Source organism: Bos grunniens, chromosome 8 (assembly GCF_055505025.1).
Source record: "Bos grunniens cultivar Pamir isolate PY7600 chromosome 8, Bosgru_T2T1.0, whole genome shotgun sequence".
Classification (NCBI taxonomy): domain Eukaryota; kingdom Metazoa; phylum Chordata; class Mammalia; order Artiodactyla; family Bovidae; genus Bos; species Bos grunniens.
This window is the reverse complement of record NC_141172.1, coordinates 12257771-12272629: the sequence shown is the minus strand read 5'-3', so window position 1 is coordinate 12272629 and position 14859 is coordinate 12257771. Positions and strand designations below refer to the sequence as shown.

The 14859-nt window shown below is 35.1% G+C and overlaps 1 long non-coding RNA gene across 8 annotated transcripts in view; it reads right to left on the bottom strand.

Moving 5' to 3' along the window:
- LOC147366672 (uncharacterized) overlaps window positions 1–14859 on the bottom strand; it is a 384117-nt gene that overhangs the window by 86954 nt on the left and 282304 nt on the right. Inside the window, exon 2 of one of the 8 annotated variants that reach the window (XR_015168926.1) lies at window positions 5779–5835. The exons of the other annotated variants lie outside the window; for them this stretch is intronic. This is a non-coding gene — a long non-coding RNA (uncharacterized LOC147366672). The remainder of the gene's footprint in view (window positions 1–5778; window positions 5836–14859) is intronic. 8 annotated transcript variants of the gene reach the window in all.

The window sequence follows — 14859 nt, the reverse complement described above, 5'->3', positions numbered from 1 at the left end:
GATGTGGCACCAATTATCTTCATCTGTATTTTTCCCTACTACCTCTCCCAGTATCTTCCATATAGTGTAAGTTCAATATACATTTATCAAGTATTTACTGAACATTTTTTATCTTTCTAGAACTATGAAAAAGTTAATCTATTATTTCTTATATGCAGCACTACACTCTATTAATTTACATTCTAATGATATAAAGTTTTAAAATTAATTTTTTAAGTGCCACTGGAGCATGTATTCACCATCATTTGAATGGTTAAGTTCAGTTCAGTTGCTCAGTTGTGTCCGACTCTTTGTGACGCCATGGACTGTGGCACTCCAGGCCTTCCTGTCCAACACCAGCTCCTGGAGTTTACTCAAACTCATGTCCATACAATCGGTGATGCCATCCAACCATCTCATCCTCTGTCATCCCCTTCTCCTCCTGCCTTCAATCTTTCCCAGCATCAGGGTCTTTTCAAATGAGTCAGTTCTTCACTTCAGGCAGTCAAACTATTGGAGTTTCAGCTTCCACATCAGTCCTTCCAGTGAATATTCAGGACTGATTTCCATTAGGATGGACTGGTTGGATCTCCTTGCAGCCCATGGGACTGTCAAGAGTCTTCTCCAACACCACAGTTCAAAAGCATCAATTCTTCGGTGCTCAGCTTTCTTCACAGTCCAACTCTCACATCCATACATGACTACTGGAACAACCATAGCCTTGACTAGATGGACCTTTGTTGGCAATCTCAGTCAATTAACTCACTTTTGCACATTTTGTATATTCACCATAATAGAATAGATTAGAGATCACAAAACATATAGGCATACTCCTCCACACTGGGACCCCTGAGAATGATGAAAACTGCAGACTATCCCCCAGAAAAATGCAATGATCTATGTATACTTTATTTCATGCTAATTCAGAAATTCATCCTAAGGCTAATGGACTTCCAGTTAAAAAAAAAAAAAATGATTGTAGAAAACTTCACACAGGACAGAGTATCTCATACTTAACTTGCCCTTTTACAACTAAAATTTTGACAAAATTTTATGTAAAATAACTGTTTTTCAGATATTTCACAGCAGACATCATAGTACTATAATCCTTGAGAGAAGAAATAATAAAAATGAGAATATAATTGCCCTAGCTTTCTGCCTAGACAGACAATATCTGCCTTTTCAGATATGTCACAGGCAGGAGAAACCAAAGCACTGCAGTCTTGTTGAATTGAGGAGACAGATGTTGAAGTCTGAGGTCAAAGTAGGTGGAATTTAGGAGTAAAGTACTAAAAGAAAAAGTTACATAAATAATACTTCAGAAATATGCATAGGATCCCTTGAATTTTTGGAGGACTCTTAGGCAGCACACATGTAGGATTTAATTCCACTAAGCCATGCAAAAAAAGAAAAAAAGTTTCTGGATGCCTGTAAATCTAAACAATTTATTAAGCTCATGCAAGCCACAAATGTTGAGTACAAACCACCACAGTACAGAGACCTTGTTGCATATTTGGGGCATAAAGCAGAGACCCAAGGAAAGTCACGCCGTGGTAGTAGGGATAAACTAGCTCTACAGTTAAGACTACTATAAATCCACCTATTAAAAAAAAATCTTGTAAATGATGCAATGACTAAATTGTCCTCCAGAATAAAGTCACGTACTCTAAAAGGAAGAGAAAAAACTCCAGAAACACATCAACATATTGATTTCATTCTCCGTGTCTGAAATTTTCAATTTTAAATGTCTGCTACAAAATATGCTTAAAAATTATTTTAAAAATGTGATATTCATTAAAACAGTAAACTATTTTTATTTTATTCATTAAAGTAGTAAACTCTTTAATAGCAATTTTCTTATAATAATAAACAATTAAATTATAAAAATAAGGGCAAAAAGCAAAATATGAAAATTATATACCATGCAAACTACACATAAGACAGCTGCAATGGCTATATTACTATCAGAATGATCAAAGAGAAATTGATAAATTCTTTAATGAAAGAGTTTGCAAGTCACCAACAAGATATAACAATGCTAAAAATGCATATATTCAATAAGAGAGCTTCAAAAATAAATGAAAACTCAAAACAGGAAGTATATGTAAGCATATCCACAATTACAGGAGATTTTTAAACTCTCAAAATTGATTGAAAGATCAACCAAAAAGTTAGTAAGAATATACAAAATTTCCATAAGTCAAATAAATGGACGAGGCTGACATTTACATAATAACCAAGGGGTAATGGAGCTGGAGTAATTATATCCATCAGCCTTTGGTCAAGAGCTACCCAGATATGCAAATTCTTCAACAATTCCTGCCTTTTGTGCTTGAAGGCAAAGAGAGTTCCAGTAGCCCAGGAGGACAAACCCTTATTAAAGGTATGCTGGTGCCCTCAATTGGAAGTGAAAGCCCAGCAAAAGACTTCGGGGTGAGAAAATAATATATACAGCGAAAGGAGAAGACACTGGCAGTTTTAGAAATGGGATGAGGCAGAACCCAGATAGCCTCTGGGAAAGAAAGAAAGGTGCTTATGATGACCAACAGAAGAGGATTCAAGATCTACAAAGAACAGATTAAGTTGGGAAAACATGAGCATATTTGTTACAGATTAAGGGCAAATGTGTAGAATGTTTATAATGAGAGCTTGCAGATAATAGGAGAACAATTGTGACTCACAAAAACATTAAAATCTAAAGCACACAGAAAAATGTTATGATGGACTGAGACTGTGGAAGGAAAAATTTGAGAATGAAGTAGAAAGAAAAACTAGTGAATTATTGGGTATTTACAATGAAGCGCTGGTGGAGGGCACGGCAACCCTATCCAGTATTCTTGCCTAAAGAATCCCATGGTCAGAGGAGCCAGGCAGGCTACAGTTCAGGGGGGTCACAAAGAGTTGGATACAACTGAAGCAACTTAGTACACATGCACAATGAAGCACACATCATACCAGGAACTTTAGACATATTAACATTGTCACTCCTTAATCTTTCAAGGTACGTAATAATAACATTCCCGTTTTCCAGATTAAAATTTTAAAATAAACAGAATACAAAGAGCTAAACTCAAGCACTCTGGTTGTAGAGTCAAAGGCTTAGCCTACATCCCTTCGTGAATTATTTTGTCTTATTACTTCAAATGGGATCTAATTCCTAAGGAGGAAGCCTTGGTGAGCCATCAGAGTAAATTGCTGTAGTAATGAGAGGGTCAAAGTCCTAGCAAGTAAGGACATCAGAGGAGCAGAAGGCCGACCTAAATTTCTCACAGTGGGGCAGTTACTTGGAAATAATAAATAGGAAAAATAAAATGAATGTGAGAATGGAGATAAAGTCTGAAAAATGGGGATTTTTACATTGAAGCATGCTTCATGAGCTTGAAGCCTGAGAGACTCAGTAGCAAAAGAATGCTAACCTCATTTTAAATTTGAAGGACACATGGTTTGCAGGAGAAGGGTACCTTGGTATAGATTAAAATAATCTTAGTAAACAATGATCAATACTGCTTAAATGACAAAATCTAAAATATATGAACCAAGTGGAAAAGGCCTGGAAGAGTCCTCAGGTTCCACGTAAGTGACGGTGAGGCTTCCGTAAGCCCTTAAAACAGCTCTACCGCTCTGCACAGTAGTGTTTCTCATCACCTACTAAACCGCGTGGTCAGTCTCTCCTCCAAGCACAATTTGTTTAAGACTGTCCGACAAGACTGAAGCTACTCAGCAGCAGCAGCAACAGGAGGAGTGTAAGAGTAATACAGAAGCAGGTCCCTTGAATATTATGATCATAAGCATAATCTTTTTTTTTTTTTTTTGAGTGGTAGGGACTGCTCTGTACAGCACACTTAATTCTATCATTCTCACTCTTTGTGTCTTATTCTAAACCCCCTTTGCTGTGTTGATTCTTTGCATTGTGACTATAATTTGTTTATATGTGTTTTCACCTAATATGTCCTAAGGCTAACTGCAGTCTCTTTCTATCCAATTAGTTTGGATTTCCTAATGCAAGCTTAATTGCTTATTTGTATTTAATCCTTGCCTTCCCCTTTCCTATTGCTATGGAACAGCCACGCTAGGAAAATGGCCTTTCCTAAATATTTGTCTGCTCACCATCAATGCCTCTTACCATGTATAAACTGACAGGGCACTCAAAATGGATATGTGCCAATTTCATTCTTGGAATATCTCACATAGCAGTTACATAGAATAACATATACTATATATTTAAATTATTAATACTATTTTTTAGTGCATAAACATGAGCATGTGACTACTAAGAAAACTATAAATTTAGAGAAAAATAATTTATTGACATCCATAATGTGAAAAGGGATATGAAATGGAAAAACACTAATTTATAATACTTTTTCAACTTCTAGGAATAAAATTGATTAGGAGAGTCAATGTAACACATAATTACAAGTAACATTCAGCTACAGGGAAAGAGTACACCAAAGTGAGATTAATGGTAAGGATTTTAAACTGCTAAAGTGGGAAGTAAACACGCTTGCACAAACACACACACACCTGTTTTTGAAAGTTCCAAAAGAGAAAAATATTAAGCACTAATACTAAACAGTTTAAAGTTTCATGTAAGGTTTAATTTTATATATATATAACAAAATAATAGAAAAATATATTAAGCACTGATTCTAAACATTTTTAAATTCAGTTTTAATTATGTATAAGCACCAATATGAATGAATAATGTAATACTTGGAAACTACATGCATTATGGATAATTTTGAAATGTATAAGCATGAGTCCTTCTGGATATATCAAATTGTTAATCACAATTTTGAAAAAAAGTATGATTAATGGAAGTTGTAACAGGAAAAGGTATATGGAAACATAGAATTCAGGATTCCTAAAAATAGAGGAAACACAAATCTAAAGAAAAAGTTATTGTTTACAAGTATTTTGTTTTAAAGAAATGTTTGCAGACTACATAGATCAATTGTATCCATTATAGATCTTTTTAGTGATAATGTATGGGATGGGAAAGAAAACAATAATTAACTAACAATAATTCAAATAAAGGATACTTGTCTAAATAACTAAAGATATCAAAGGATAAAGTACCAAATGGATTCTCAGGGTTCTTAGGGTTCACAATACAATCCTTTAAAACAATTAGAACTATAGAACATGTAACTCTGGCGTTCAGTTCAGTCGCTCAGTCATGTCCGACTCTGTGACCCCATGGACTGCAGCATGTCAGGCCTCCCTGTCCATCACCAACTCCCGGAGCTTACTCAAACTCATGTCCATTGAGTGGTGATGCCATCCAACCATCTCATCCTCTGTCGTTCCCTTCTCCTCCTGCCCTCAATCTTTCCCAGCATCAGGGTCTTTTCCAGTGAGTCAGTTCGTCACATCAGGTGGCCAAAATATTGTTCTGATGGCCAAACTCTGATGTTCAACTTTAGTTAAAAAGTATTTTTTAATGTAATTGACCCATCGTACTAGGTAATACAGTACTTGCTAGTGACTCAGTCCATTTTTTTTTCCTTCCAGTAAATAAATTTATATTTTGGTATTAACATTTAGTCATCTATTGTACCATTTTATTCACATAAACATATCAGCTTGGCTCTACAAAAATACTGAGGTTGTGACACTAATAACATTAATAGGAGGTTTGGAAATCCATTCCAAAGCTAGGAGTGTCCTGGAAATCATCTTTTCTGGGTCATAGATTCCACAATTCAATGTGAGGCTAATATTAAGGGACCTCCACAAAATATGTCTATTGGCTGTATCTTTTTTGCTTAGAAATACCAAAGATCAAAGATGACTTACTATAGTGGGTTAATTGTGTCTCGCCAAGAGATATGCTGAAGTCATAACTTCTAAGGCCTGTGAAAAAGATCAGATCATATTTAGAAAAGGGCTCTTCACTCATGCAATCAAGTTAAGATGTCATACTGGATTACAGTGGGCTCCAAATGCAAGGACAGGTGTCCTTATAGGAGATACAGAGACACACATGCAGAAGGATGATAGCTATTTGAAGGCAGACAGAAACTGGAGAGATGCAGTTACAAGGCAAAGATTGCCAACTACCACAAGCCAGGAAGGAGGAAAGTGGTATCTTTCCAAGAGAATTTAGCAGAAGCATGGCCGTGCTGACACCTTTGTTTTGAACTTCTGGCCCTCAGAACTGTGGGAGAATACATTTCTGTATTTTTAAAAACTAAGTTGTGAGAATTTGTTATGGCAATCCGAGGAAACTAATACGTACTTGCGACAAACATCTTTGTATTTCTTTTTGTTTTCACCAAAGAATCACATTAGGTCAGAACTTCACTGGTCTTTTGATGTGAGGGAGAAAATACATCATCTTCTTAGATATTTAGCATCTTAGAAAGGATATGAGCCTGGAGTTTGACAGACTTAAATTTGGTAAATCTGAGATCAATGACAACTTGAGCACTGTGTCATTTTTTGACCTTTGACAACATGATGCCTCCATTTTTTTTTTTAAAGGAGGGGTCAATAAATTGTACTTTATAAGCTTGAAATATTCTTCTTTATAACAGATAATATATGGCATATAAGTAGCTCTTATCTCTTAAAGTGGCTTTGATTTTAATAGGTTACCTTCTCTTTTAGAATAAACAGGGATATATGGCAACAATGAACATTTCCACATTGATTTCCAGGATAAAATTGACAGCCAAAATCATTCCAGGATTATTTTCTTATTCTCTATGCCCTGTGACAGCTCAATTTGAGGTTCATTTGAGGACTCTGATTCTTATCTTTCATTATTGAAGAAAATGGGACCCTTTAATTATTTTAGTAACTCATTCTCATTTGGCCATCCTGTAGTATTTGTATACGAATCAATATGCCTCTAAGTTCTAAAAAGAAATATAAATTAGATGTGGCAGTGATTGTCACCTATAGATTTAAAATATACAACATGAACTTTCCAATTATCATGGCAACACTGTGAAAAGTCTCAAAATGAGAATTCAAAAAAGGCCTAAGAAGAAAGTTATATATGTATATTAATTGTAATCTGGGAATAATTTTTATAATCTTACTTTGTTGAAGACTTAATTATCTGACAGCAGTTCTGTTAAATGTAACTAATATAAGTAGCCCAGACTAACCTTGTGTGTGTGTGTGCACCTGTGTGAATGGACACAGTATTTGAGAAAATCCTACTCATGCTTTCCCCACATTAACCCATTAGAGGCCAGATAAATAGAGTAGATTGAAGCAACAAAAGTACTTTATTATAAATGTTTTACAATTAGTTCATTATAAAGGTGAGAAGAGAAGAAATGGAAAGAATTTGATAACAATTAAAATAAATTTAACCTACATGGAAAAGGTGTGTGCATACTCTGAACACTGCTTTTATAATATTCATGCAACATAAGTATAAACATGTGTTATCAATTATTAATAAACTTCTCTAAAATGGATCTTTATTAATATAACAATAATAATAGTAAAGAATGTTGTGTATCCTTTACACATAGATGAGAGCACAATTCATAAGTATAAAACTCAAATAATTTTCACAAAGTAAACATACTTATGGAACCAGCAATAAGGTAATGACATAGATTTTACCAGCACCGTAAAATCCCCATAACTTTTTTCTTTCATTACACCTCTGTGGAAGGTAATTACTCTCTTGCCTTCCGCCAGTTTTCAAAGATGAATATAATCCCATATAAATGGAATCATACAGGATGTAGCCTATGGTGTCTAGCTCCCTTGGTCCAGCTGTACATTTGTGGGATTCATCTTGATTGCTGATTTGGAAATAGTTTGTTCGTTATTAATAATTTATAACATTCTATCATTTAAATACAACGCTATTCATACGATTGTTTCTGGGTTTCCAATTCTTGGCCATAGTGCATAGTGCTATATGAACATTATTAGTGAACGTGCTGCGCTAAGTTGCTTCAGTTGTGTCCAACTCTTTGGACCCCATGGACTTAGCCTGTCACACTCCTCTGTCCAGGAGATTCTTCTCCAGGCAAGAATCCTGGCATGGGTTACCATGCCCTCCTCCAGGGGATCTTCCTGACCCAGGGATAGAACCTGTGTCTCCTGTGGCTCTTGCATTGCAGGCAAATTCTTTACTGCTGAGCCACTAGGGAAGCTTACTAAGTGAGTATGCATAGGTAATTTTCACTAGGAAATGTCTAGGTGTCTGATTTTAACACAACTACTCATTTCCTTTGGCTTTTTTGTGTTCTTATATTTAACATGTGCATCTAGTAATGAATTTATAGGTAAGTTTTAAAGATGTCTGAAAATCTGAGTCTTTGAATTTTTATTTCATTTACACTAATAGGATTCCTTTCATATTCAGCTTTATCCTACAAGTTTATATTTCATTTAAATAGTTTTTCCCTCATTCTTTCTTTTTGTAGATGATTCGACTTTAAAAGTATGTGCTACATCTATTTAGCCTGATAATTTACATTTTTTAGTATCTATTATGGTTTTTTTCAAGTGTGGAAACTATAGCCTATGTCCAGGCTCAGGAAGGAGAAGAGATACGGTTTCTTGATGAAAAGTAGTCTCTGCCACAATAGTGAAGATGAACAGCTCACAGACTGCTAAGCAAAGCTTGAAAACACAATGTGGGACTTCCCAGCCACACAAAATTCTAAACTATACATATCCAAACTTATATTAAATTCTAGAATAATTATGAGTTGAGTCACAGTGGCTGAAAAGAGAATCCATACATGACATTTGTATTATTTATTTCATATTCAAAGGTATGTTTTATAAATAAAAAGTGATGATATTCTGATTATAAAAGTATTGACATTCATTTTAGAAGCATGGGTATTACACAAGGTAATTTTAAAAATCCTCCATTTCACAGTATGATATACCATTGCTAATATTATTTTCTATTATGCATTTTTATTCACATTGTATATACTGTTTATGTTTTACAATATTATAATTGGCATAGTAAAAGGCATCAAACTGAACCATAAGAAAATGTTGATATTCAGCACTTTTGAATTATAAAGATGGCTATTTCATATAGCTTAAGGTCACAAACAGTAAAAACTAAAGTGTAAAATGTATTTATCAGTCAGAAAATTAATCTATTCATGCTTGCCTCTATAATCTTGTAATTAAAAATGAGGTAGAATAATTAAACTAACATTTGTTAATTCATATTCTTTTATAAACAAGGTTTCTGACATCATTCTATATTTGTTTTCAACAATATGAATGAAGGAATTAATTGATAAACATGCATCAATTAATCTCTTTAAATTACTAAATGTAAAGAAAAATATATTTATTGTGAAGATAATTGGAAAACAACACTTGGGTGGGAAGGCCAACTAGAAATAAGAATTTATATATATATATATCAAAGCTTTTTAAAACTTAAAAATAGCATTTTTACTGGAACATAGCGAATAAGCCTTCAAAAAAACTGCTATTTTACAGATAATGATATTTGTGTGTAATGAACATGTCGAAATGTGAAGGGTATGATAGATGAGCTAATTCTATGTCATTAAAATTGTAGCTTCACCCAAAAGTTAATGATCTTCAAACTTGACAAAGGTAGTAGCTATTTCATTAAGTACTTAATGTTTTCCTAATTTTATTGAATATAGTAGGATAATATAAATTATTTTCTCCTCTGAGCTAAAACATGCAGCAAATTATTACCTTAAACAACCTTAATATATTAATTTAGTATCAGTTACTGAAAGACACAATTCACTTAATTAATACTATTTCACTTAACAAGAGTCTCAATGCTTCAAGAAGAATTAGACTTTATTGAAATTTTATTAAGCTTCCTTTTCTTTCTTAAGTTTCTGTTTAATGTACTGATCTTGCTTGGTTGTTTCTGCAAAGTCCTCATTCTATCATTTCCTGTTCTGAAAAATTATAGTTTTAAAATGACAGCAACAAAACAAAACAAACATCTGGCAAAACTTGAGGTTGTGTGTTTTTATCATAAGTATTTTTGTATTTTAGCTATAAAAAAATACATGAGTGTGCACATATATAATGACTTGATAATATAATTCAGAGATTTTAAAGAACTAATACAGTCCAACCTTTCAGTTAACAGATGAAAATATTATATATCACAGAGCTCCAATGACCTGGTCTATTACTATTTCTTTGTGACTAGTTTTCCCTGTCATGTTGGCTTCTCTATTCTAGAAATTTATTGACTTAGGTTTCTTTGTGTTTTCAGTTCTCTGCTGGGCACAGTTTTTTTTTTTTTTTTCTAATTTTACTTTATTTTTAAACTTTACATAATTGTATTAGTTTTGCCAAATATCGAAATGAATCCGCCACAGGTATACATGTGTTCCCCATCCTGAACCCTCCTCCCTCCTCCCTCCCCATACCATCCCTCTGGGTCGTCCCAGTGCACTAGCCCCAAGCATCCAGTATCGTGCATCGAACCTGGACTGGCAACTCATTTCTTACATGATATTTTACATGTTTCAATGCCATTCTCCCAAATCTTCCCACCCTCTCCCTCTCCCACAGAGTCCATAAGACTGTTCTATACATCAGTGTCTCTTTTGCTGTCTTGTACACTGGGTTATTGTTACCATCTTTCTAAATTCCATATATATGCGTTAGTATACTGTATTTATGTTTTTCCTTCTGGCTTACTTCACTCTGTATAATAGGCTCCAGTTTCATCCACCTCATTAGAACTGATTCAAATGTATTCTTTTTAATGGCTGAGTAATACTCCATTGTGTATATGTACCACTGCTTTCTTATCCATTCATCTGCTGATGGGCATCTAGGTTGCTTCCATGTCCTGGCTATTATAAACAGTGCTGCGATGAACATTGGGGTACACGTGTCTCTTTCCCTTCTGGTTTCCTCAGTGTGTATGCCCAGCAGTGGGATTGCTGGATCATAAGGCAGTTCTATTTCCAGTTTTTTAAGGAACCTCCACAGTGTTCTCCATAGTGGCTGTACTAGTTTGCATTCCCACCAACAGTGTAAGAGGGTTCCCTTTTCTCTACACCCTCTCCAGCATTTATTATTTGTACTTATTGCTATAATGGATAACCTTTGTCTTCCATACAGTCTAGCGATTTTATTGTCCTTTTACTTAGATTTCACTGCATCTTAAGTTACTCTTTCAGTATCCTATAATTTTGCCTTTTCATACTGTTCAGAGGTTCTCAAGGCAAGAATATTGAAGTGATTTGCCATTCCCTTCTCCAGTGGACCACATTCTGTCAGACCTCTCCACCATGACCTATCTGTCTTGGGTGGCCCCACAGGGCATGGCTTAGTTTCATTGAGTTAGACAAGGCTGTGGTCCATGTGTTCAGATTGACTACTTTTCTGTGATTATGATTTCAGTGTGTCTGCCCTCTGATGCCCTCTTGCAACACCTACCATCTTACCTGGGTTTCTCTTACCTTGGATGCTGTGGAAAATTCTGAAAGAGATGGGAATACCAGACCACTGAACTGCCTCTTGAGAAATTTGTATGCAGGTCAGGAAGCAACAGTTAGAACTGGACATGGAACAACAGACTTGTTCCAAATAGGAAAAGGAGTACATCAAGGCTGTATATTGTCACACTGCTTATTTAACTTATACGCAGAGTACATCATGAGAAACTCTGGGCTGGAAGAAGCACAAGCTAGAATCAAGATTGCCGGGAGAAATATCAATAACCTCAGATATGCAGATGACACCACCCTTATGGCAGAAAGTGAAGAAGAGCTAAAGAGCCTCTTGATGAAAGTGAAAGAGGAGAGCAAAAAGGTTGGCTTAAAGCTCAACGTTCAGAAAATGAAGATCATGGCATCTGGTCCCATCACTTCATGGGAAGTAGATGGGGAAACAGTGGAAGCAGTGTCAGATTTTATGTTTTGGGGCTCCAAAATCACTGCAGATGGTGACTGCAGCCATGAAATTAGAAGATGCTTACTTCTTGGAAGGAAAGTTATGACCAACCTATGTAGCATATTCAAGAGCAGAGACATTACTTTGCCAACCAAGGTCCGTCTATTCAAGGCTATGGTTTTTCCAGTGGTCATGTATGGATGTGAGAGTTGGACTGTGAAGAAAACTGAGTGCCGAAGAATTGATGCTTTTGAACTGTGGTGTTGGAGAAGACTCTTCAGAGTCCCTTGGACTGCAAGGAGATCCAACCAGTCCATCCTAAAGAAGATCAGTCCTGGGTGTTCATTGGAAGGAATAATGCTGAAGCTGAAACTCAAATACTTTGGCCACCTCATGTGAAGAGTTGACTCACTGGAAAAGACTCTGATGCTGGGAAGGATTGGGGGCAGGAGGAGAAGGGGATGACAGAGGATGAGATGGCTGGATGGCATCACCAACTTGATGGGCATGAGTTTGAGTGAACTCCGGGAGTTGGTGATGGAAAGGGAGGGCTGGCGTGCTGTGGTTCATGGAGTCACAAAGAGTCAGACACAACTGAGCAACTGAACTGAACTAAGTTACTCTTGTATGTACAATTTAAAGTCCTCCATTTGATTTCTTGTTATTCCAGAAGGACTTCTTAGTTGTATAATGATCTTCTTTTTCTTATGCCAAGTACTTAAACTCTCATAATCTAGACTGAATATTTTATCTTTGATATTATACATAGATTAAACCATTATCCCTGTTTCTTTACTCCTTTCCAAGCCCTTTGCCTTTTATGACTTGCAGTATGTTTCATAGACATACAGTGTACTCTGAACCACGTGATATATTTGGTCATGTGACTTGATTCTTCAAATAGTATATTAGTAAGCATGATGTCATGAATGGGTTGGAGATTTGCTTGCACATTTGTGTTTGTTCTCTTTTGTTTCTGCCTTTGCTATGAAATAAGCACACTTTGGCTAGCCTGCTAGTCCAGAGAGAGTAGAGGAGACATCGGGAGCCAACCAGTATTGAACCCTGAATTACCTAGCCAATGCCAATTTATATCAGCAAAACCACTCTTAGGGATCTGAAGAAAACTGATATATACATGATTACTATTTTTTGCCACTGCTTATGTCTGTGTGTATGATTGGTAGGAAACACTGATTGATACACTGATCATATATACAAACTGAATTAATTCATGTTCTTGTTATTTTCAACTATAGCACAGGGACAGCCAAATATAAATTTTCTATTTTCTGTGATGATTTAATTCAACATTTGGTTCTCACTATTTGTACTGATGACTTCCTCTCTTTTCTTGCCTCATTTCCTTTTCAAGAAGAATTTATCTTTCAGTGTTGTTGTATTCCCTTTTTCCTTTTTCCCTCCGTTTTGCTAAAGAAGGTAATTTTGTCAAAAATTACCTCATTTTGGTTGACTGTCCCACTATTGTGAGAACTGTGTTAGCGTCTCCATAGAATTATAGTTAAATGTTAAAGAGTGCATACTTTGTTTATTGTAATGTAGTCTGAGGGGAAGGAAAGATCAGCTAAAGCAATGATCAGTTTTGGTTGGTAGCCCTACTATGTATTCTTTAAGCTCTGATATTATTAAATGGGCCATATAGGATGTATTCCATCTAATAAAAGTATTTTTTATTCTAATTTTAGGGAAGCCCATTAGACTTTAAAGCTTGAGAACAAGTCATCTTTGGCTACTTTTCCCTGAATTTTAAATGTCTTTTGTACATCAGCATTCATTCTTCACTCAAACTCCAAACAAGAACATGAAATTAATAAGTGGGTCTTTGACTTTGTTTACCTTGGAGGAGAGGAGCCTGGGAAAGGGGAGTTTGAATGTCCCTAAATTTCTACTTCCTTTTAAGACAGTCTCCAATTTTCTTTTTGTTCTTCCAATGGTTCATGTTGCTTAGGTTTCTTTATTGCTGGGGATAGTCTGCAAGTTTCCCTTGTACTTATTATTGTTCTAAATAGCATTAACTTAAAGAATCAATTCTATGATAATTGTTAGAGAAATCTACTCTTTGTATTTTTATTGTTTTCATAGTGAACTGCTTTCCTTCTCTGCTAATTTTAGGAAACTGTTGTATAAGATTATGCCTTTTTCTTGCTTTCTGTTGTTTAAGATTTGCTGGCTTTTATTAATTTGTTTGTGTTTAGTTACTGTAAAACAAGATGCTACTATTGGACTTCACTATATCACCTTGAATTTCTGCATACTACTTAGGATTTTCAATTGCTTTTGCAATTAAAACTGAAATTAAAGCTTTCTATCATATTTAATGATTTATATGTTCATTCACCAACATTTCCAATTAAGGCTCTAGTATTAAGTTTGGAATATAAGTCTTTCAACTGTTGGCTTATTTGATACACAGTATATATGTCAATTTTCATGAGTCTTTCATTCCAAATGATTTTTTGCCTTGTCTTTCTTTTTACTTACTATGTTAACAGATATTTTATCTTTGTAAGGTAAGAATGCTTCGCTAAAGTCATTTTTATAAATGGGGAATACTTTTAACATGCTCAGTGTCTTTTCTGTGGCAGCAGGTCAAATTAGGACTACACATATTTGTGTTTCATTTTCTATAGCTCTTAAGTTTTGTGTCCTTTACAACTGAAACTATATTCCATTCTCTCTATAACTTTTTTTTAAAATCTGTCTTAGTATGCATTCTTTTCTGTTTCCTCTGCTGAATTCTAGTTAAAATAGGTGGTTACTTTTTCAGACCGAAGGTCTCAAATCTCCAGAACAGTGCATTAGAAAGCTTCAGAAGCATAGTTAATTGAATAATTGAACCAACTGCACTAATTGCTAAACCCCAGTATTTGTACCTGTTGAAAATTCTCACAAGTGCACATTAGATGGAAAATGCAAGCTCTGCATAGATACAAAAGGCATCTCCAGTCCCTGATGTATTTTTGATTCTCTACAGCAAGAACATAAGGGAATCTGTAAATAATC